This window comes from Phacochoerus africanus, chromosome 9, assembly GCF_016906955.1.
Source record: "Phacochoerus africanus isolate WHEZ1 chromosome 9, ROS_Pafr_v1, whole genome shotgun sequence".
NCBI lineage: Eukaryota > Metazoa > Chordata > Mammalia > Artiodactyla > Suidae > Phacochoerus > Phacochoerus africanus.
In genome coordinates, this window is record NC_062552.1 from 15,179,965 (window position 1) to 15,205,452 (window position 25,488).

The following is a 25,488-nucleotide window of genomic DNA, read 5'->3' on the forward strand; positions in this document are numbered from 1 at the left end:
CTCTAAAATATTCAAGTCTCTTAAAATACCTGTGGAAATGTCCGCTGCCTCCCTGTGACAATAGTTTTTGCCCTTAAAACCCTAACTTCTATATTTAGGACCAAGAAAATGATTTTTTAACACCTGAACAAGAACAGAGGGTGATTAAGATACAAATTTTATATGCTAGTTTATTTTATTTCCAATTATAGTCTTAGTAAATGATGTTAATATTTAATAGGAATGGCTTTGCCACTCAGTGCTTTTGCCCAGTAAAAACCAGAGCCCCTAGCATTTTATTGGCACTAAAGCAGTCAGCTGTGACATAGGATAACGGCAAGGGTAAAGAAATTCTCCTCTGTTTCTAAATTAAATGTCTCCTCAATGACTTGAATGTTCAGGTAGAAACAGCAACTGCTCAAAGAAACTGGCTCCTTTACCATGAAAAACAATAAACAGAGCATTTTCCACAAATCCAAGGAGACTGTAACATATGCAGAGGAGATGAGAATCATTTTAAAAGGCGTTAATATTATCATGAGAGTCACCTGTCTGCACCAATGCTGACCCTCTTGCTTAGGTATGTATTGTGTGGATTGAGGAACCCAAAACAGATGCTATATATGTAATCCAGAAAGAACCACAAAGGGCATCCACACCTCATGCCTGTAGATGAGAGAAGCGTAAAATGACTTACTCAACAAAGTGTATTTCAACAGCATCGCCCTCCATCCTCAATGCCCAGCAGCATAACACTGGTTACTGGTGAAGCTCCCTTATCCGCTTGCAGAGTGTTCTCCAGCAGGTTCCGATGCTATGAGACAAAACATCAAGTTTTAGGTGTTGGTTTGCCTTACAAAATGATTCACATATGATTTCTTGAGCTATGTCGTTCCTTAAAGCACATAAAAATATGACTTGAAAAAAAGTTATCCCGTAATTTAAATTGACCACTTGTCTCTCAACCAGCATGACATGTGGCCCATGGTCAAACGACTTTATATAGAAGATATATTTTTAGCACCATGTAAGCAGACCCTAACTTAATGTCAAGCCACTTAATGAGACATCACCATTCATTATTAAAATCTTTTTTTTTTTTTTTGGCTATGCCCACAGTATGCAGAAGTTCCTAGAGGGATTGAATCTGAGCCACAGCTGTAACCAGAGCCAGAACAGGGACACAGCTGCATCCTTAACCCACTGAACCTCTAGGGAACTTTGTTTTTATCTATCTGTTTCTATGCAGCTCTATGCTAGGCACTATGAAAAGTCAGAATTTAAACATCTCTCCTTCACAGGATATGCAATTTAAAATAAAAATGAGAAAATGCACATATTGAAGATCAAATATAAACACTAAACATAAGCATATAAGCATGTTTGATCACATCAAATAGGTAGATGAATGAGGGGTTTTTCTGGCCACACCTCCAGTGTGTGTAGAAGTTCCCAGGCCAGGAAGAGAACCCATGCCACAGAAGCAACCCAAACCACAGCAGTGACAATGCCGATCCTTAACCTGCTAGTCCATCGGGGAACTCCTGGATGAAAGGAAATTCTAAGATTTCATTTTGAAAGTGAAGATTTTATGAAAATCTCAACTCTCTGTTTTGAAGCCTTATTTCAGCTCTTGGGCTTGAAGAGGGGTCTAAATAAGGAGAGTGAGCCTGTACTCAAGGGTTTCAGAGGGAAAAAAAAACCGAAACAAAACTACAGAAGAGACCACATCATAGTGTAATTCCTAAGGGGGACATGATTACAAAGACAACCAAGGGGCAAATTCCATGCAATGGATCACGATGTATCTCAATATCGGAAAACAAATGCATTTCATTAATATGCCACCATCCCCTGAGAACTCATTTATCTGGCTAACAGAGCCAAAGAGTGTTTTTCTAACACTCATCTCTTACCAGGAAGACCTCACCTACTTTGAGTTCCTAAATACACCAGTAATCTTTAAAATCCTAGATTAGAGAAACATTTAAATTTAAGAATAGTTGCTCAAGCTTACTTCATTCCTAGTGGCAGTCAGCAGCTATTGTTTTTCTCTAAGTTACTCTTGCAAAAAGGAAACTCCTTTTTATCATATTAGGTTCTCTCAAAATAATACAGTTCTAGGATTCTTTTAGGCTAGTAGTTCTCCAGTGTTGTCCTGAGAAGAGGGCATCAACTTTACCTGGAAACTTACAGGAAATGGAAATTCTCAGGCTCCGCCCCAGACCTACTCAACCGGATACTTGAGGGATGAGGCCCAGCCATTCCTTTCAACCCTCAGGTGATTCTGCTACACGTATTGAAAACAAATACTTTGTACCTGTAGATAATAGCACCATCCATGATTGCCCTTGTTCCACTGTCAAGACAGGCATATCAGCTTTCCTGTAGAAATACTACAAGAAATAAAAATGGTTTTGTCACACATTTCTGTTGGTTAATAAATACTCCCCAAATGGAATAATATTCTACTGTTGTGTTTTTCTTTTTACCACCAAACCTGTGGCATGTGGAAGTTCCCTGGCCAGGGGCTGAATCTCAGCTGCAGGTGCAGATTGGAGCTGCATCAGCTTGCAGCAACACTGCATCTTTAACCCAGTGAGAGAGGCCAGAGACTGAACCCACATCCTCATGGACACTATGTCAGATTCTTAACCTGCTGAGCCGCAATGGGAATTCTGGAATAAGATTCCTAAATACTCCATACTCATAAACTTTCAGTGTTTGGGGGACTGTAGATTGTAGTGTTTTACAAAACATTTGCCAATACATTGTCAATGAAGTCAGTAAATTTAACAAGCTCCCAGGGGTCTTCATTCTCTCCTGGGCCTCTGGCGGAGGAGAACCCTAATAGGCTGTCTCATACAAGAGCTCTCCTTCGTGTGCCAGGAGGAAGGATGGTCCCAGGAGAAGGTCTGAGGATAAAAAATAAAGAAATTAAAAAAAAAAAATTTTTAAAGCCTGAGATTTCTCTCTCCATCCTTAGCAAGCCTTGAAGGTGGTCTTCCCTGACACCACCCCCCCCTCCCTGCCCCAGCAGATCTGAGACTCTTCCAATTGGCCAGGCCCAGTTCTCACTGTCAAGGTCTGGAAATTAATGGTTTAATAGTGAAGGAATGTCATTCCCTGAAGTCTCAGTCCCTTACCCATCAATCAGTTGTAGTTAAAATCACACAACCCTTTTTTGAAATACCAACCTCAGTCGAGTCGAAAAGAAAATCAACTTCTTTTAACAAGTAAACTAGAAGATATTTTTATGCATGTTAGACTAAAACCCCACCAAGGCTCTGGAAAATTCTCTAAGTGCATAATCCCCGAACCCGGTTCCCATCGGCCCCGGAATGAAGACCTCCCCGCCCATCACCAATTACCTCCCACCAAACTTCACCAAGAAAAACGGGGGTCGGGGTGGGGGGGTGTGAATCACTATTTCAGCAGCGGTCATTAAAACATACACACACACACTGATAATAACGTCAAACTCCCTCCAAAATTAGCCTCCACAGTCCTATAAATTGGTTTCCTTTGTGATCCAAAATTGACTCGCAGGGCACTAGTTAGAAAATAGTTGCTGAAAAGCCGGGGCCTCCGAGCTTTCGGATCCTGCCGGCCTTTCATCATGTAAACAAACGCATCAGATTTAAAGCTTTCCCATAATTGTTATGCTAACCTTGGAGCGAAACCTCTCCATTTGCATTTGAAGGAGCTAAATATTAGGCAGGAAAGAAAGTGCTCTTTTTGAAAGCCTGAGAAAATGTCCCCGCTCGGGACTGCCGGGCCATCTGGGCCGCGGGCTGGGCGCGCGCTCCCGCCCCCCGCTCCTTGGCAGCGGCGCCGGGAGGAAGGGGCGCCCGGACGGCCGTGATCTGGCTGCACAAGAATGCAGACCTGCCTCCCCAGCCTCCGGCGCGGGCCTTCCTCGCTCGGGGCGGGGGAGGCCGGGGACGTGGGAGCGAGACCGGCCGGTGTCCTCGCCCCTTTCCCAGAGCGCATTCCAAAGGCCCGCTTCTCCCAGGCTGCCCGCCGGAGAGGGGCGTCCGCGCCGCAGGATGAGGGGCTCCTGGGCGCGAGGGTGGGTGTGGGGGCTCTATACCTGTGCTGGGAAGGCGAAATTCATATTTTGTCAGCCCTCTGACCCACTTTGAACTTGATCTCGTGGAGCATCCAGATCTAGCCCGTTTAGTCCAGGCTAATAGTGTCAGCACATTAAGCTGGGAGTACTTAAGAAAAACACTGCACCGTGGGGGCTTTTTAAAGGAGGGACGTCTCTATTTTCTCCTCAGACCATTCCAGGAGAATAAAGTAAAGGCGTGCAGCTTTCTACCTTTTTGTGCAAATTGAACCAAAGCCTATCTAGGGTGAGTCACAGGGAAATCACTCCCGGGAGACCTTGGAGGGCATCAGAAACCAGGAGGACAGGGCTGGAGAGGAAAAGATGCTGCTAGATGCAAGGAATATAATTATTTTCTTTCACCACTTCTCATTTTAATCTTGTTTCGAATATAATTCAAAGGTGCTTTGATTTTTAAATGACTTCGCTGTTGTCAGAATTAGCATTTTTCACTAGTCCTAGGAGACATTCCGGAGCAGAACAGTATTTTTATTTTCCTCCCCCACCAATTGCTCCCCCCACCCCGCCCCCGACAAAGGCGTCTCATGCATCGCTGGACTGTGTTACAAAGTTAGGGGATTTTTCCCTCTCTCAAAGGAAGATCATTGAGGCTACAAGTAACCCTGGTAGCTGCTAGGAGATGGAATTCTTGAGGCTAGAACTGCATGTTGCACAAAATAACTGGCAAAAAGTGGAATGCAGGCCCACACTCGAGTCCTTTACAGGGGCAAAAAGGATGCAACAGAGACCCAAGGTCTAAGTGGGGATAGAAGATAAAGTACATTGTTTTCTCTAGTTGTAAACTAAGTATCGGTGTTAAACAAGTCTCTAAAATGCATCAGCTGCCATTTATTCTATTTATTTCATTGGTAGGTATTAAACGGCTACAAGTTTGGTTTTTGCTTTGTTTCGGGTTTTGTTTTGTTTTAAGACTCTGGATTTTGGCCTCAGACAGATCCCAGTTCCAGATCTAGCTTCTCACACTTACTACCTTGGTGGCCCCAGTCAATTTACTTAGCATTTCTAAATGCCAGGATCTGTCATCTGTAAAATGGGTACATTGAAAGATCACAGTGCCTGGCACATCATAAGCTGTAAATCATCATGTATGTTACTGTTATCATTGCCATCACGGTCTTTTCCCAGAAGACTAACAAAGATCTTTAAAAATATGCATTAAATGAAGCATATTTTGAATGACAGCATTCATCGAATGACAGCATTCATTTGAATGTTGCCAGGTTGTGTTCCAGTGCTAAACAGATAAAAGAAAAGATCCTTGCATTCATGAACTCCACATTCTGGTCAGGGAGATAAAGAACAGATCTGAAAAGTATTAAATATGATCGTTGCAGAGATACATAGAGTCCATAAAGAAAATTTTCCAGGGAATTGGGAACTCAAGTGACTGAGAAAGGTGCCAGGGGAGGAGGGAAGGGCTGCTTAAGATGAGCACCTCCCAGAGGAAGTGACAAGAATAGGGTCCACCAGGCAAAACTGGGCTGGGGAAACATGCAGGGCCAGATTTGGTAGGTTCGGGAGCTCTGAATTCTTTTCAGAGCAATAAGAGATCATGAGAAAGTTGAGATCATGACATGATCTATTATTTAGAAAAGTCACTCTGGCTCACGACATGATCTATTATTTAGAAAGGTCACTCTGGCTCCTACATGGCAAGCAGACAATGGGGAGTGATGGAGGAGAGGGTAAAAGTGTTCCTCTGGGAAGCTTTTATAATGCCAAGCCCCACCTGTGGGCATGGAGCAGTGCCTTGGCATTGTTTTCCTTGCTTTGTTTTGGTTTTGAACTCCCAGGTGATTTTAATGTAAGGATAGACCAACCCTAATGAAGAGGCCATCTCAACTGTCCATTGAAAGATGCTGTGATAGAAGAGGAGGTGCTGAAAGGAGGTCATAGGCAGGTTATGTCTTGGAAGGAGAAGCAAATCAACCTGCTAATGGATTAGAAGTGACCAGGTTGAGTGGGGACAGAAAGGAATAACCTCATAGTTGGCACATGAGGTTGGTTAAAACCAACCAGGATGGCAAAAATGAAGTCAAAGTAGACAAGAGAGATGAAGACTGGAATCAAAAATACTGACTATTGCCTTTGGAATGGATAAGCAATAAGACCCTGCTGTATAGCACTGGCAACTGTATCTAGTCACTTATGATGGAATGTGATAATGTGAGAAAAAAGAATGAATACATGTGTGTGTAACTGGATGACCTCACTGCACAGTAGAAAATTGAGAGAACACTGTAAACTGGCTATAATGGAAAAAATAAAAATCATTATAAAATAAAAGAATACCATGGCATAAATATAGCTATAATCTAATTATTCAGGGGATACATCCAGCAGGCGGTTGATCTGAGAAGCAGGAGGACAAAATTCTACATGTCATTCATCTGTATCAATGTTGCCCAGTAGAACTGTCAGTGAGGATAGAAATGTCCTGTATCTGCACTGTCCGTGTAGGAATACTCACCGCATGTGGGTATTGAGCACTTGAAATACAGCTAGACCTGTATGACTGAGGTGCTGAATTCTCATTTTATTTATTTTTGGGCTGCACCCACAGCATGTGGAAGTTCCAGGGCCAGGGCTGGAACCTGCGCAACAGCAGCAACCTGAGCCATAGAGATGACAATGCCAGGTCCCCAACCCATTGAGCCACTAGGGAACTCCCTTATGTTATTTTAATTAATCTAAATTTCAAGAGCATTATGTGACCAGAGGCTATCCTATTGGACAAAGCTGATATGTGTTGATGATTCTCATATTTCTATATCTTGCCTGGACCTCTTCTTTCAGAATCTGATACTTTTCACTACTTTCCCTGGTAACAGATCAAAGCCATTGTCCTCTCCAGCTTAGATTATTGCAAAAACTTCCTATCTGGTCACAATGTGCCCCCTTCACCCCCGCCCCTACCCTCTATTGTACATTCTCAAAGCAGCAGCCAAAAATCATCTTCACAGCTTAAGTTATAGCATGTATTTCTTTTCTTAAGGCCTTCTAATGATTCCCCACCTCAATATGATTAAAAACCCAAATTTTCAACAGCACACAAAAAGCCCTGCCTCATCTGACCCCTCCTTTGTCTCTCTAACTTCACCGCCCACTTTTCTGCCACTCCTCCTCTGTCCCTGCCGTGGCACTTAGCATCTTCTATTGTGCAATGTAATTAACTCAGATTGTTTATTGTCTGCTCTGCTCTTACTAAAAAATGGGCACTAGTAGGGTAGGGATTTATGACTATTTCATTCACTATTATGTCTTTGACTACCTAGAACACAGTAATCTCTTTCTACTTTTTTAATATAGAAATTAAATAGTGGGAAATTTAGAATCGACTATGTGGCTTGTGTTATATTCTTATTACATACATTGGTTTAGAGACTAAGAAGAAAAGCCAGAAGGAGTCACTGTCCAGTGAGTAGAAAAATATCAGGCAAGTGTGGTACGTGGAAGAGTAGAGAAGTAATTTTTTCAAGTGTGAGGGAACAGTTATTTATATCATGCAAGTAAAATAGAGAATTGCTACAAGATTTGGCAAGATTGAGAGCACTGTCAACTAGGACAAGGGGGTTTTCAGGGGAAATTGTGGGCAGAAGTCCAAATGGAGAGTGTTTAAGCAGAATAAAAAGGAAGGAAGGAGAGACAGTCTGTATGGACAACCGTCTCAAGATGTTTGGCTATGAGAAACAGGATGATTCCCGGACATAGAAAAATTTTATTTTCAGATGGGAGATATTCTGATAGCTGAAGGAAATGATTCAAGGGAGATAGCCCCAAATTGGAAATTTTAGGCCAAATACAAAGAATACAGACCCACAGCATTTTTAATCAGACAGGGCCCTTGAGGTTCTTCTTAGACAAACACTTTGCATTACAGATAAGAACTTTGAGGTCCAAACAGGTGAAGGACTTATCAATATCATATAGCAGAGCTAAAACCAGAACCAGAACCATAGGCCATGCTTGTATAAGCTCATTTCTATAGAGACAAACATTTCCAAATCCTGATATATTAGACCTGAAATATTTTTCCCCTTGGAAAAGGTAATGTTTCCATGATTGCTAGTAGTCCACAGAGTTAACATAATAAAAATAATAGCTAATATTTACCGAATACTATGTGCTATGTGACTGCTGCTATACATCTATTAATATTAATTTATATAATAACCCCATGATATAAATAGATATCATTATAGGAGTTTTATAAGTTAGGGAAGTGATATTTTGGGAGTTTTGATTATTAATGCACATATCTATTGGGATCCAAAGTTCATAGTCTCTTCTATATACCATTCAGTCTCAAAATCATAATTCCTTTACCTGAAACGTCCCTCAACAGGGAGAAATACCCAAATTTGCCAGTTCATATAAGTGAGAGCTAATATACAAATTAATAAGACACCCACTTCTAAGTCAAGTATTCCTTTTCCAAAGTATTTGTTGGTCATTATGTATCCATGGTCTAAACTTTAAAAAAAATTAATTATGACAATCTTACAGTTCTGAGTAAAAAACAATCATGCTGGGGTTTGTCTTTCAGTTTCTTGGAATCAAGCACACTGGCTTTCTGGAAAACAAACAAACAAACAAACCAAAAAAAAAAAAAAAAACCCATCCCATCGAGTGAAAATTATCTTATGTGCCACTGGTATAGAATGAACACCAGAGTGTTCCTTTTGGAATAGCTTCAATAATTCCAAGTGAAGTGGGTAAAACTTATGAAAAGATTTAGGATCATGGATGAAAACCTTTCTGTGCTTTCTACCTAAAAAGTTCACATCTATAACTAAGTATAATTTCTCTATGGTAGAATAAAAACCATCTATGTACTGTTTGCATGTACAAAATTTAAATTAACTGGAGCGTTCAGAGAACAGTGGAAATGAGAAGTACTGATAAATTGTATTTTCTGCTTAACCTGAGGTCAACTAAACAAATACTTTGCATTCAACGCCACTGAAAATCTTTCATGCCTAGCCTTTCTTTCCATACTGTGTAGGCAACTGACCATAATTTGATCTCTTTCTAATGATTCACTATTTTTCAGTGCCTCAGGGTATCATGTTCAATAACATTTTATGATACCTATCTAGGACCTCGAGTACAGAGAGTGAATAGGGAAGGAAATTTTGCAGTTGCTTTCTGTGAACTTCAGAGGAACATGTTTATGATTTGCCTCTTTTTTGCTAAAAGTTGGGTAGAATAAAGCTTCAGGTAATGAGGTTATCTGTTAATTCAAGTTTTATCACCTGTTTTCGTTTCTTGACCATTGAGATAGTAAAACACGGATAAAAAGGACAGTAGGTGTCAAGGGGCTTGCTTTGGTTTGAAGGTTTTGTTATTGCTGTTGTAACATTGCTGATGGGTTTGTGATGACATTGCCACATCTCTCACTTAGAAATCGTTGTGAACAATGACACACACTCATAAGACGATTAGTCTGGGAAGAGGCAATCTTTCACCCACAAGTGGATTGAGATGGAGAAGCTGGTCTCATAGAAGGTGCATATCACACGTGAACCCCATCACACACCTCCTTTCCACTCTATAGTCACATCAGTAATTATCCTTCTCCAAGTCGAAGGCTAATCTTTATGTCTTACCTTATCTATATGTGTGTATGTTTTTCTCTTTCTTGGCATCCAGCCTTGCTCCGTTTAGTTTCACCAGTTCCAAGTGTTCCTTACTCCCACTCTGTCCCACTCTACTTCTTTCCATTGTTTTGTTTTCAGTTTTGGGGGGCTTTTTTGTTTTGGTTTGGTTTGGGTTTGGCTGTGCTTGTGACATGAGGAAGTTCCTAGGCCACACTAGAGCAGCAACCTTAGCCACAGCAGCAACAATGCTGGATCCTTAACCTGCTGAGCCACCAGAGAACTCCAGCCTCTTACCAGTCTTTTACCTACCAAGCTTCCAAAAAAGTAGTTTGCCTCCACTCTCTCTGATTCCTCCCAATTGTTCATCTTAAGATCTTTCCATCTTTATTTTTTCTTAATTGCCATCCAGAAACTCTCTTCCCCAAACCACTACTTCACCTTTTCCTATTTTCTCTCCTCCTCCACCCTCCAACCGCTTCTTCTTGGTCTCCCTCATTAGTTCTTTTCCTTATGCCCTCTGAAGGTAAGTGTTTCCTCCACAGCTCTCTCATGTTTTGATTCTGTTTCTTCCTTCTGTTATTTCATCCATTTCCCTAACTCCAGCTGCCACTAGTATACTGATAACTCAGAAGTTTGGTATCTTTCTTGAGGCTGCTAGGCAACTCCACCATGATACTCTGGAAGTGATCTCAGAGTTAATATATTCAAAATTAAACTCACTAGCAAGAGTTTTCTGTATCAGTTAATGGGGCCAACCAGTCACACAAGTTTATTCCATTGAATCTCACTTTTTTTCTTCAATCATTCAATTGATTTTAGCTTAAACACAAACAGCTGCTCAGCGCACTCCTCAAATCTGGTGTGCAGCCTTAGGTGAGATTTACAACCTTCCCCTCTGATCTTCCTCTTTCCCGTTGTTTACCCCTCCTATCCATACTGCACTCTGTTCACAGGGACATTTTTCCAAAACATGGACCTGAACTATTATTGCTGCCACTTGAGGACTACCTCCTACATCTCCACCATGAAATAAAGCCCAGAATATTTTTCAAAGCATGTCATGTCCTTCACACCTGGCACTCCCCATGCCTTTGCATCTGCTTGTACAAACCACCACCCTTTCCCTTCTGCTGAGCACATTCTTGACTGTCTCAGCCATCTGGAACTCCTGGTCAACCTTCAAGAGGATTTGTCAATCTCTCTCTTCTATCACGTATTGCATTGCATTTTAGTGATTAATTTATACACCTCCCACTACATTGTGTTGTAATTATTAAGTGATATGAGCTGCTTAATGATAGGGATTGTGATGTTTTCACTGTTCCATCTACACCATCTAGCATAATACTTAGTGGAGGCTCAACAAACGTATTGACATTGAATGGCTTAGGGGTGAACTCCGTCTAAATGAGATAACAAGTCTCTTCTAAGAAGCTAATCTTCACTGTCTACCCCTGTTGACAAGTATTCCTCCAAACAAAAGAGACAGGTGTTTTTTTTTTGTTTTTTTTTTGTTTTTTTTTTTTTTTGTCTTTCTGTCTTTTCTAGGCCCACACCCACGGAATGTGGAGGTTCTCAGGCTAGGGGTCTAATCGGAGCTGTAGCCTCCAGCCTACACCACAGCCACAGCAACACAGGATCCAAGCCGCGTCTGCGACCTACACCACAGCTCATGGCAACGCCAGATCCTTAACCCACTGAGTGAGGCCAGGGATCGAACCCGCAACCTCATGGTTCCTAGGTGGATTCATTAACCACTGAGCCATAACGGGAACTCCCAAGAGACAGGTGATTTCTGATTTCAGGCCCCGGGTGTGTCCTTCTGGTTTGTGAGGAAGGGAACAGCTCCCTCTTTTCTTCATTCTTCCCAGAACAAACTGCATTATACCAATGGGGGGGTTGGCATGCTTTTTAAGGGCATACTTTGCTGTTCTGTTCGAATATCCCTTGTCTCTCCTGTTGTTCCTCCTCTGAGCCTGTCTGCCCTTTTTCAAAAGTGAAAACGCCACAAAGCTTTTCTGTAATAATATGGTGTATATTATCACATTAGTTACAGTTATAATAAAAGTAGCTACATAATCAGATTATGTTTTGCCTCATAGCCATAGAAATAATGGTGCTTTATCAGGAAATTTTTATAACCAAATGGAAATTCACTAATGCAATAGGAAGTTATCAAACATAATATAATTCAGGAGACCCAAACTGCTAGTGTCTCAGTAGGTGAAAGGGGGGAAATCTATTTTGTTGTAATGAAACTCTTAACAGAGACATGCTTATCATTTTTATAATGCTTGACATATGTTCTTTTCCTCTTTGTATAATCATTTCTTGTTTGGTTTCATTTTTTAAAAACTTGGATTCTTCTTGTGAAAAGTTTGAATATCAAAAGAAAATAAAAATGATCAGTGCTCAGGTTATTAAGCAGAAGTCATCCAAATTTTTAAAATACGAACTTATACTTTCAAACTGCTAAGAGAAAACCTTCAGAAAGGCTTCCATACATGGAATACACACAACAAAATGCCAGGGTGCCCATGTATTGTGGGGAGTGACAGGCTGTCTACTCACACACGCAAACTAACCAGCAGGAAAATATACAGCATGTCAAATAGCGCTCAAATTCCATTCAAACTTTTACCTCAGTTTCTATCTAAAAACACTGAACAAGCATGCAAAATCTTGGTAGCTGCAAATTTTTGCCTTTACTAAACAATGGTTTAAGGGCAGTCATAATATCAGATTTATAGAAAAAATATGGCTTGCCTGCTTCATAAATCAAATTCTTGATAGAATTCAAAGGAAGGATGAAGAGTCTCTTTCCCTTCTCCAAAAAAGGTTCCCTTAGTCTAGGACTGGGGAAAGAGAGGCTAAGTAAAAGGACAGGATAGAAATGCCATTCACAGACATGTTGCCTCTGCTATTGTGTGTGTGTGTGTGTGTGCATGTTAATGTATAGTATATATGCATTAGCCATATAGGAGGAGATATATACATAGATGAAGACAGATATGCAGACAGACATATAGATGGAGCTATATAGAGAGATGGATATAAATATAGATATGGATAATTGGTGATTTCTCATTCTGGAAGCTTTGAAAGGGAGGTGTTTGTTTAAATGATCTCTTAAATGATCTCTCTACTGTGATGTAGCTACTTCTCCTTCAGATACGAAAGTCCAACCATTGGGGAAAACACAATGATTAGATAACAACTGGGAGCCATAAAAAAAAAATGCACTTAAAATAAACTAGAAATACTCATTTTGACCACTGGACATATTGGCTATTTTGCATTTCCATCAATGTTTCCTCTCCGGTTTTGCCCCCAACCAAAATGTTTCTACTTTTCAGATTCAAGGTTCAGGGTCTGATCTGTGCTTGGGGGCTACAGCTGTGGGCACATCAGCACCCTAGCTCCCCTTCCCCGGATGACATAGTCTCCTGACCGACATCTAAACATAGCACAGAAGGAGAATGTGATCTGCTAACAATATAACCAGATACAATTTCTGATATTTTTTTTAAATCATGCTTTCCAAATATAGTGCAAACTCATTTTTAGTATGTTATTCTACGTGGCAGGCTAGAGATTGGTGGGGGTGTTTGGAGGATATGGGGGAAATAGGAGCCAATTTGGAATGGGGACAGGCAGTGTTAATTCGAAATTACATATCCAGGGGAAAAAATCGTCTTGGTCTGCAGTGTGAGGACAAAGCTAAAGGAGTAAACAAACCTGCAGGAAGTGTCTTTGTATACTCAGAATCAAGACAGAAAAAAAAAAACAAAACAGTTTTCTCTCCTCCCTTCATCCTAGCAGGTGGCAAGTAATCAAGTTTCCATAAAGTATGCAAGGCCTCCAACAGCGTCTGACTGCTCAGGTTGTTTTCTTTTGCCACTAGTTACTGTTGCTTCAGTGTCCAGATGTATACTCCCTGCCCTCCTTGACCTACACAGAATAGAGTCCCAACGTGCAGAAAAAGAATAACATGACATTATGGGCTCATTCATTAAATATCCCAATTTGATGAAAAATAGGGATTTGTCCTCAATCACTCCCCCTTTAATAATTCTGCCTTTTTTGTATCTCAACCCCAGAATTTTGAAATTCCTCTAGGAATAAAAGACGATTGAAAACCAGAAGAAAGTGTAAAGGGTGAGCGTCTTGGCCTCAGCCTGGACAATGACTTGTTTTGGTCTTTAACACCAAAACCAATGACAACGATAGCAAAGGGGGACTAAATCTAACTAAAAAGAGTCTGCACAGCAAAGTGAACCAATGAGAGGGCAAGCTACCAAGTGGAAGGGAATATTTGCAAGTCATATATCTGCTAAGAGGATAATATCCAAAATACATAAGAACTCACACAAGTGGCCAGCAGATATTGTAAAAGGTGCTCAACAGGGAAATGAAAATCCACACACAATGAGATGTCACCTCACAAAAGGCAAGGGATAAGTGTTGGCAAGGATGTACCAAAAAGAGAACTCTTGTACACTGTGGGTGGGAAAGGAGATTCATTTAGCCGCTATGAGAAATAGTATGGAGGTTTGGCAAAAAACTAAAAATAGAAATACCATATGATCCTGCAGTCCCTCTTCTGGGAATATAACCAAAGGAAATGAAATCACTACCTCAAAGAGGTCTCTGCATCCCCATGTTCATTGCAACATTATTTACTATAATCAAGACATGGAAATAACCCAAGTGTCTGTTAGCAGATGAATGGGTTAAGAAACTGTGAGACATATATACTTATGTACACACACACACACATATGAATATTATTCAGCCATAAAAAGAAGGAAATTCTGGAGTTCCTGTCGTGGCTCAGTGGTTCACAAACCCGACTAGTAACAATGAGGTTATAGGTTTGATCCCTGGCCTCACTCGGTGGGTTAAGGATCCGGCATTGCTGTGAGCTGTGGTATAGCTCACAGATGCAGCTCAGATCCCACGTTGCTGTGGCTGTAGTGTAGGCTGGCAGCTACAGTTCTCATTTGACCCCTAGCCTGGGAACGTCCATATGCTGCGGTGCGGCCTTAAAAAGGCAAAAGACAAAAAAAAAAAAAAAAAAAGAAGGAAATTCTGCCATTTTTGACAACACAGAAGGACCTTGAGGGCATTATGCTAAGTGAAATAAGTCAGAGAAAGACGAATACTGTATTATCTCACTTATATGTGGAATTTTCAAAAACTGACTCATAGAAACAGAGAGAAGATTGGTTGCCAGAGGGCTGGGGAATGGGTGAAGGTGGACAAAAGTTAAAGCCTCCAGTCATAAGATAAATAATTTCTGGATGTGTAATGTACAGCGTGGTAACTATGCTGTTTAGCATATTTGAAAGTTGCTAAAAGAGTAAATTTTAAAAGTTCTCATCAAACACAAAAAAATTTAACTATTTTGAGATGATGGATGTTCACCAGAGTTAATTGTGGTAATTATTTCACCATGTGTACATATATCAAATCATTATGGCATACACCAGAAATGAATACAATAATATATGTCAATTATATCTCAATAAAACTGGGGAAAAAAAGATTGTAAGACAAGCCATAAAGACATAGGCCTCTTTTTCATGACTTTATTTTGTGCAGCAAAAATTTCTTCAGCACAGAAGACACCTTTGAGGACACCTGCCTGGTTCTCATTAGCCCAGAGATTTAGTGTCTGCAATTGTAATGCTTTAGTTTGGTATCTGGCTCATGGATTTTCAAGGGACAAGAGCTTTGGCATTTTAACTCTACACTTTAGTGTTTTTTTTTCATATGGAAAAGAGGGATAGTGGTAATAATAGCCATATAGGCTTATTACAAATATTAAATGAGTTAATATGTGTGATGTACTCAGTACAGGGCAGGGCAAAGATTATGTCATATACTGCTTATTATAAGATATTAAATAATGTATGGCTAGTTAATAATATTACAATTGTGCATTAACAATTGATATTAAGAAGTCTAATATTAAATCTACTTTAAATATTGGTGTTATTTCTAAAATAGGTATCAATCTTTGTGTTACTTTAGCTATTTCAATGAATATATTTTGCATACTCAGTCTAAGGAAGCAAGAAGATCAATACCTGCCAGATATAAGCTTCAAGACACCAAACAGCTTCACAGTCACATATTTCGGTATTGATTTCCCATCATTTCTGCTGTGTCTGCTACATCATAAAAATCTTGTCAATGGACTAATGTCAGATCGGGACCCAAGTTTCCCCTGACACCACAGGATCTTTTATCCCTGTGGTTAAAACAGACACTGGCTTCTGGAATAGAGGAAATATTTGCACTTAGCTCTTTAAAACCAAAAGTCTATTTCTCTACTGCCAAAGAGAAGTAGACTCAAATATGGAAGACCATGCATTGCAGAAAGAATATGGGTAGGGTTTCCCTAGGAGAAGATGAGCTGGCTAAGGATGGGAGGACAGAACATAGGAAGTATTTTAGAGTTGAAGGTTCTCAGCAGGACTTGTCCTTGGAAGATGAGGCCATAGTAGGTGAGATAAATTAGAAGGGATCTTGGGCAGAACTTGGAGTAGGCAAGAGTATGATTTATCAGACATTGAACACCTCAGTTGAATAGATTCTATAGTTGAGACAGGCTCTGATGGAAAGGTAGATAGATAGGGACATTTGTTGGGTAGTTAAGCTAGTTTTTAAAAGTGACCAAGCAGGGATAGTTAGTATTTGAATCTTGTCTTCAAATTTGGAGCACTGACTTGTCTTTAGGATGCTCTGTTCTCAGGAGTTCCCTGGTGGTCTAGTGATTAGGACTCAGTGTTTTCACCACGACAGCCTGGATTCAATCCCTGGTCTAGGAACTTGGATCTCACATCAAGCTACTGAAAACTGCAAGGATGCTTTGTTACACCCTAGATGTGTGTGGAAGCAATTGTCTATAGAACAGTTTTAATCACACACCTTTGTTCATTCTGAGAAGATTGCTAACCAGAGATTTAGATTAAGTTTAGGTTCTATTTAAAGATGGTGAGAGTGATTATTGAATCACAGTGCTGGGACATTCTGCTTGACATCAAATGCTCTGCTGATATCAAACAGATGTTTCCTTCCTTATCTGAAAAAAAAAAATACCAAGAGGCATTATTAGGCCATCAGTTGAGAATTCTTTTCTTCATCTTTCTGTTAACGATCTATTCCGAAATCAAACTCTTTTCTACAGTGTCAGATCATAGTAGGCTTCATTTATACCTTTCTGTGGTCCTGGACTGTGATCTCTATTGAATGATTCCTGAGATTTTATGATTCTTTCGCTTGGAGAAGGAAAACAGAAATCAAAACTCAGGGAAGGCTTTGTGAAGTCAGTGAAGAAGGAGGGCATAGTGCGTCTGCATGCTCTGCATATAACCTTTCCATCTCACTCCTTGTTCCACACTTCCTAATCACAAAGTGAGCTCTACCACCGTGATTTCACTCTAGTTTCTTTATGCTTCCCATGAAAAACTGGGGAACTATATTGATTACTTTGCAAAAGACTTTAGCCATTTACTTCCACTGGTTTCCACAAGTTTTAAGAATGAGTTCTCCCCAACTTAAAGCAGGGTTTCCTGTTCTATGAAACCAGTCATGACACTGTCCCAAGTCTTAGCAAATGTCTAAGGTCTCCCAACTCTTATTCACTCTCTCAAAGGGGTTAGAGGACTGTGCTTTTAGGAGGGTTTGGAGAATATTTAGCAGTGGGATGAGGAGTCCAGAGTTTGACTCATGTAAACAAACTTGAGCCTAGCATCTTTTGGGTCTTTCTTTCAGACAATGCTGGAGTCAGTATCATTCAGTGAGCATGCTCTGTTTTCTTCACTCCCAATACATGACATTTTCTGAGAGTTCTGAAAATGATGAGTTTCTGAGTGAGTTTTCCAGTCCCACAAGATCCAGCAATTTTTCTCCATATCTTGCTTCATTGGTGCCAGGTGTGTTGAAGTCTTCAGTGAAAACTGGATGGTCAAATCTAGTGTCCAGAGGGTCAATAAGTGTAGACATGATGCAATCAAACAAATCCACATAGCAAGGAAGACATTCTTTGCACTAATGGGAATCACTGGAAGTCCCTGGCACTCTTTAATTCAAGAATATTTATTAGGAGTTCCCATTGTGGCTCAGTGGTAACAAACCCTACTCATATCCATGAAGATGTGTGTTCAATCCCCGGCTTCATTCAGAGGGCATTGTTGTGGCTGAGTCATAGGCTGGCAGCTGCAGCTCTGACTCAACCCCTAGCCTGGGAACTTCCATATGCCACAGGTGTGACCCTAAAAAGAAAAAAAAGAAAGAAAAAAGAAACATTTATTAAATATTTACTATGATTGAGCCACCAAAGGAGATATAAATATGGCACAGTTTGTCCTAATATTTATGAAATATCTCCCATGTACCATTATTTTACATACATAATTCCAACTAGTACACTAGCCTTTTGAGCTTAGAAATATTATCCCTGTATGACAGATGAAGAAACTGAAGCTCAAAGAATTTAAGTAACTTGTTCAAGATCCTGAAGTTGATAAGAGGTAGAGACACATCCAACCCCATGATATAAAGTCATCTCATTGTGGATGAAAAGTCAGTAACTTGGATAAGTAGAATTCACGGCAATATGGGATTAGTGTAACAAGAAGAGAAAAGGTTTTAATGTGATAAGATTTTGGAGGAAAGAGATAAGAACCTCACGCCCACGAAAAAATGAGCCCCTTCCTTCTCACTGGTTAGCACAGCAAAAACATCTTTGGAACACTGTGTTGCATTTATTTAGGTTGAAAGTTTGTGAATAAGAGGATTCCCATCATGGCTCAGCAGAAACAAAACTGACTAGTATCTGCAAAGATGCAGATTTGATCCCTGGCCATCTCTCAGGGGGTTAAGGGTCCGGGGTTGCTGTGGCTGTGGTGTAGGCCAATGGCTACTGCAACGATTCAACCCCTAGCCTGGGAACTTCCGTATGTTGCAGGTGTGGCCATAAAAAGATCACATACACAAAAAAATTGGTGGATAAGATTGTTCACATTGCTATGCATGGTTCTGTCACACATTGGCTTATCAATTTTCACAATGCCCAGCTCAGGAAACCAGCTGGGGCTTAGTAGTGCCAGATCAACAAGGGCCCTCATTTCCCCCAGATAGTTTTCTGTTATCAGGAGCCAATCCTGTTTTCTCCTCCTGAAAAACAGATATCTACAAGTGTGAAGAATAAATATTCATTTTCCCATCCCAGATGAAGCAGTTATTGGTTAGTAGGTACTAAACAATCTGCTGGCTACGTGGGAAAAAATATGCAACCTATAAAATGTACTGAAATAAAACCATTTTCCCACTTGGGGTAGCAAGCTTTAATTACCTTTCGTCTTTTGATACTTCATTCTCATGTCTGAGCCCAAAATAATACAGTAATGAAAACATTTTATACAGTGCATCACAGTACAATACAATTTCCTCAGTCCCTCTGAGATAAGTAGGAATTATTTTCCCCAATTCGAGATGAGACAAAATGGTTTGGAAAAAGTATATTTCCAAGGTTCAGAAAAAGTAAGTAGCATCCCAGGATCACAAAGCTAGTGAGCACAAAGGTAGAACTTCAGCTCGCATCACTTGCTTGCATGTTACATGCTCTTTTTTCATATGTTATGAAATTCACTCTTTACTCTTCATCATCAAAAGTGACACTCTAAGAAGGTGATTTCCTTTGCCAATCTTGCCCTCAGCAAATCCACATTAATTCACAGAAATCTCAACATTGCTTCCTTCACCGTGAAACTCTTGCATTTCACCTGACTCTATATCTCTATTACCAACTTTCCATTATTATGATTTTTTGTTATTTTCTAGAATCTGTTATTTTGAATTTGTTATTTCCAGACTTTAATTCTTTTCCTTAAAAGACTGTGTATACTACATAATCATACGTAAGAAATGACACAAATGAATGAAAGAATTGGATCCACATCTAAACACAGGAATGGATTATTGTTTCAGTAATAACCCTAGAAAGCCAATCCAAAACAATCACTACAGCAAAGCTCAGTTTATTTGGGCAAAACACAAATTTAGTGATAAGTTTTCCACACAAAATCTGAAATATTAGTATCCTCATAGTTCCCAGGAGAAGCAAACAGGCAGATAAGGATCATGCATATACATATGAATATGCAAATAAGGGCAAGTGAATATAGAAAGTCTCATAGTTTTAAAAAATTTCTTGTACATGACCAGTTTTTAAACAAAAATTATATTTATCTAAGGTGAACAATGTAATTTGATATACATAGTAAAGTGTTCACTACAGTCAGGCTAATTAATACATCTCTTCTCACATAAGTTACCATTTTTGTCTGTGACAAGAGTGCATGAAATCTACTGTCAGCGATTTCCAATATTCAGTACAGTAACATCAACTCTAGTCAGATCTCTTTTTCATCCTTCATAACTGCAACTTTGTACCCTTTGACCAAGATCCCCTCATTCCCCCCACCTTCCCATCCTTGGTGACCACTGTTCTACTCTCTTCTTTTACGTATTTGACTTTTTCAGATTCCACACCTAAGATAACCATGCTTTTTTTTTTTTCTTTCTGTGTCTGGCTTATTCCACTTAGTATAATTCCTCCAGGTTTATCCATGTTGTTACAAATGGCAGGATCTTATTATTTTTTAAGGGTGAATTATATTCCATTGTATACATACACCAAATGTTCCTTATCCATTCATCTGTCAACAAACACTTAGGTTGTTTCTATATCTTGGCTATTGCCAGTAATGCTGCAATGAACATGGAAGTGCAGGCATCTCTTCAAGGTGCTGATTTCATTTCTTTAGAGTATATTTCCAAGAGAAACAGCTGAATCATATGTTATCCTATTTTTGGTTTTTTGAAGAGCCTCTGTACTGTTTTCCATAATGGTTGTATGAATTTATATTCCCACCAATAGTGTACAAATGTTTCCTTTTCTCCACATCCTTGCCAATGTTTTTCTTTTCTTTTCTTTTTTTGCTTTTGCCTGACTGTTTATTATCATACCCAAAAAATCATTGCCAAAGCCAAAGTCAAGAAATCTTTCCCAATGTTTTCTTCTATGAGTTTTACAGTTTCGGGTCTTAACTTCAAGATTAATTCATTGTGAGTCAATTTTGTATATATTATAAAATGAGTTCAATTTCACCATTTTGAATATGGATATCCAGTTTTTCCAAAACCATTGATCAAAGAGAATGTCTTTTCACACTGTGTATTCCTGACGAAAAAAAAAAAAAAAAAAAAGAATTGACTATGCTTGGGTTTGTCATTGGGCTTTCCATTCTATTCCATTGGTTTCTTTTTTTTTTGTCTTTTTGCTATTTCTTGGGCTGCACCCACGGCATATGGAGGTTCCCAGGCTAGGGGTCCAATTGGAGCTGTAGCCATAAAAATTTTATAATTGTTTCTTTTTTCTATTTCTATGAAAAATATCATTGGAATTTTGACAGAGATCATGTTGAGTCTGTATATACTTTGGAGAGGTATGAAAGTTTTAAAATTATTAAGTCTTCTAATCCATGAACACAGTATATTTTTCCATTTACTTCTGTTTTCTTTAATTTCTTTCATCCATTGCTTAGAGCTTTCAGTGCACAGATTTTTGCCTCCTTGGTTAAATGTATTCCAAAGTATTTTATTCTCTTTGATGCTATCCTAAGTGGGATTGTTTCCTGGATTTCCTTCTCAGACAGAGAGTTGGTGTAAAGAAATGAAACAGATTTTTGTATGTTGATTTTGCATTCTGCAACATTATTGAAATTTTAAATTAATTCTAACCGAATTGTGAGAGTGTGTGTATGTGTTGTATGAGTGTAGACTCTTAAGTCTTTCAGCATATCATCTGCAGAGACAATTTAACTTTTTCTGATTTGGATGCCTTTTATTTCTTTTTCTTGTCTGACTGTTCTTGCTAGTATTTCCAGTACTATGTTGAATTGAAGTGGTAAAATTGGGAATCCTTGCTTTGTACTGGATCTTAAAGGGAAAGCTTTCAGTTTTTTCCCATAGATTATGACCTAATCATACCTGGTCTTTTATGTGTTGAGGAAATTTATTTTATGCCTATTTGTGGAGGGGTTTTGCCATGAATAGATGTTTAACTTTGTCAAATGCTTTCTCTGCATCTCTTGAGATGACCATGTGTTCTTTATCTTTTATTCCGCTATAACTAGTTTTTTTAATCATTCACTGAATTTTATTATATTTATAGGTGTACAACAATCATAACAACCCAATTTTATAGCATTTCCATCCCAAGCCCTCAGCACATCTCCCCACCCCCCAAACTTGTCTCATTCGGAAACTATAAGTTTTTCAAAGTCTGTGAGTCAGTATCTATTCTGCAAAGAAGTTCACTGTGCCCTTTTTTAAGATTCCACATGTAAATGATGGCATTTGATGTTGGTGTCTCATTGTCTGACTGACTTAACCTCTCATGATAATTTCTAGGTCCATCCATGTTGCTGCAAATGCTGTTATTTCTTTCCTTTCAACGGCTGAGTACTATTCCATTGTGTATATGTACCACATCTTCTTGATCCACACCTCTGTCGATGAACATTTAGGTTGTTTCCATGTCTTGGCTATTGCCGGTAGTGCTGCAATGAACATTGGAGTACATGTGTCTTTTTGAGCCATGGTTTTCTCTGGATAGATGCCCAGGAGTGGGATTGCTAGATCAAATGGTAATTCTGTTTTTGAGTTTTCTGAGTAATCTCCACACTGCTTTCCACAGTGGTTGCACCAATTTACAATCCCACCAACAGTGTACTAGGGTTCCTTTTTCTCCACACTCTCTCCAGGACTTATTGTTTGTAGACTTTTCGATGATGGCCATTCTGGCTGGTGTAAGGTGGTACCTCATAGTGGTTTTGATTTGCATTTCTCTAATAATTGGGGATGTTGGGAGTGCCCCCTAGTGGCTCAGTGGTTAGCGGATCTGACTAGGAACCATGAGGTTTCAGGTTTGATCCCTGGCCTTGCTCAGTTGTTAAGGATCCAGCGTTGCCATGAGCTGTAGTGTAGGTCGTAGACATGGCTTGGATCCCGTGTTGCTGTGGCTGTGACATAAGCCAGCAGCTACAGCTCCAATTGGACCCCTAGCCTGAAACCTTCATATGCCGCAGGTGCAGCCCTAGAAAAAACAAAAACAAACAACAAAAAAAGACAAATTAGTGATGTTGAACATATTTTCATGTGTTTTTTGGCCATCCATATGTCTTCTTTGGAGAATTGTCTGTTTAGATCTTTTGCCCATTTTTGGATGGGGTTGTTTGTTTTTTGGTATTGAGCTGCAGAAGGTGGTTATAAATTTTGGGGATTAATCCCTTGTCAGTCTGTTCATTTGCAAATATTTTCTCCCATTCTGTGGGTTGTCTTTTTGTTTTGTTTAGGGTTTCCTTTGCTATGCAGAAACGTTTAAGTTTAATTAAGTCCCATTTGTTTATTTTTGTTTTTATTGTCATTACTTTAAGAGCTGGATCTGAGAAGAGGTTGCTTTTGTTTATGTCAGAGAGTGTTTGGCCTGTTTTCCTCTAAGAGTTTTATAGTATTTGGTCTTACATCTAGGTCCTTAATCCATTTTGAGTTTATTTTTGTGTATGGTACTAGGTAGTGATCTAATTTCATTCTTTTACATGCAGCCATCTAGTTTTCCCAGCACCACTTATTGAAGGGGCTGTCTTTTCTCCACTGTATATTCTTGCCTCCTTTGTCATAGATTAGTTGACTATAGATGTGTGGGTTTAATTCTGGGCTTTCTATCCTGTTCCATTGATCTATATTTCTGTCTTTGTGCCAGTACCATATGGTTTTGATGACTGTAGCTTTGTAGTATAGTCTGAAGTCAGGGAGCCTGATTCCTCCAGCTCCATTTTTCTTTCTCAGGATGTCTTTGGCTATTCTGGATCTTTTGTGCTTCCAGACAAACTTTAAAATATTTTGTTCAAGTTCTATGAAAAATGTCCTTGGTAATTTTATAAGGTTTGCATTGAATCTGAAGATCGCCTTGGGTAGTACAGTCATTTTGATAAGGTTGACCCTTCCAATCCATGAGCATGGTATGTCTTTCCATCTATTTGTGTCATCTTTGTTTTCTTTCATCAGTGTCTTAAAGTTTTCAGAGTACAGATCTTGTCTCTTTAGGTAGGTTTACTCCTAGGTATTTTACTCTTTCGGATGTGTTGGTAAATGGGATTGCTTCCCCAATTTCTCTTTCTAATCTTTCATTGTTAGTATATAGAAATGTAATCGATTTCTGTGTATTAATTTTGTATCCTGCAACTTTTCCAAATCCATTGATGAGTTCTAATAGTTTTCTGGTAGCATGTTTAGGATTTTCTAGGTATCGTATCATGTCATCTGCAAATAGTGATAGTTTTACTTCTTCCTTTCCAATTTGGATTCCTTTTATTTCCTTTACTACTCTGATTGCTGTGGCTAGGACTTCCACAACTATGTTGAATAGTAGTGGCAAGTGTGGATATCCTTGTCTTGTTCCTTATCTCAGCAGGAATTCTTTCATCTTTTCACCTTTGAGAATGATGTTCACTATGGGTTTGTCATATATGGCTTTTATTATGTTGAGGTAGGTTCCCTCTATGCCCACTTTCTGAAGGGTTTTTATCAGAAATGGGTGTTGGATTTTGTCAAAGGCTTTTTCTGCATATAACTTGTTTTTAAATGTCTTATCTTTTTATTCATAGAACAGTACCACAAAACTACTGATCTGCACTGTATCTGTAGAAAAATAATTGTGAAAAGTTAATCCACCCCTACCTGCCATGCTTTAGGAACACATTTATATTCTCAAGATACTGGGTATCAGTATCTTCAATTCTCCTGCTGATACATGTTGGGTTTAGCAATGTGTTACAAGTTCATGAGCTTATCAGTTGGAGATGGTCTAGAGAGTCAAACTGTCCACATTTATGCAAAGCTGCAGAAAGAGAAGCCATGTTAGGGAAGAAAAAAACTTAAAAAAAGAAAAAATGGCCTTTTCAATCCCTCTTCCTTCAGTGACAGGATTCTGCCAGAGCCACTCGAACTCTCTCTCCACTCTCAGATCCAGAATAGAGAGAGAAGCTTACATTAATAAGATATATGTAAGCTTATTATTAAACAATAATAAGACATATGAACACTGAGCACTTCCTATTTGTCAGGGACTCTTCAATCCTTTTACCTATAGTCTCTTAATGTAGCAAATAATATAAAACTCAATTTGTGAGGGCATATCTGAGGTACAATGACATTTTGTGGAAGTGGGATATAGACAGAATTCCCCCTACATTGGTGCCTCCTGCAAGAGTGACCACGGATGAGACCTTTAGCATCTCAGAAACATGAAGTACAACAGGAATATACTGGCTTGTTCAAATTCCTCCAATGATTGAGAGCTTTTAATAATTAATGATCTTATATGGGGTGATTGGACAACAGGGACCTGCTATATAGCACAGGGAACCCTACCCAATACTCTTGTGATAATTTGCATGGGAAAAGAACCTAGAAAAGAATGGATGTGTGTGTGTGTATATATATATATATATATATATATATATATATATATATATACACACATACATATCACTGGATCATTTTGACATACAGTAGAAATTATCACAACATTGTAAATCAACTATACCTCAATAATGTTTTCTAAAATAAAAAAAATTAATGATTTTCTTATTGACCATTTACTTTAAGTGTTTGTGAATTATCACTCTCCTTACCAACTTG

The 25,488-nt window shown here is 39.2% G+C and overlaps 1 long non-coding RNA gene across 1 annotated transcript; it reads right to left on the bottom strand.

Moving 5' to 3' along the window:
• Positions 1-682: 682 nt before the first annotated feature.
• LOC125135100 (uncharacterized) lies at positions 683-4,154 on the bottom strand. Its single transcript, XR_007136905.1, has 3 exons — positions 4,073-4,154; positions 2,300-2,375; positions 683-793 (listed from the first exon to the last, which is right to left on the bottom strand). It is a non-coding gene; the product is annotated as an uncharacterized LOC125135100 (long non-coding RNA).
• Positions 4,155-25,488: the final 21,334 nt, after the last annotated feature.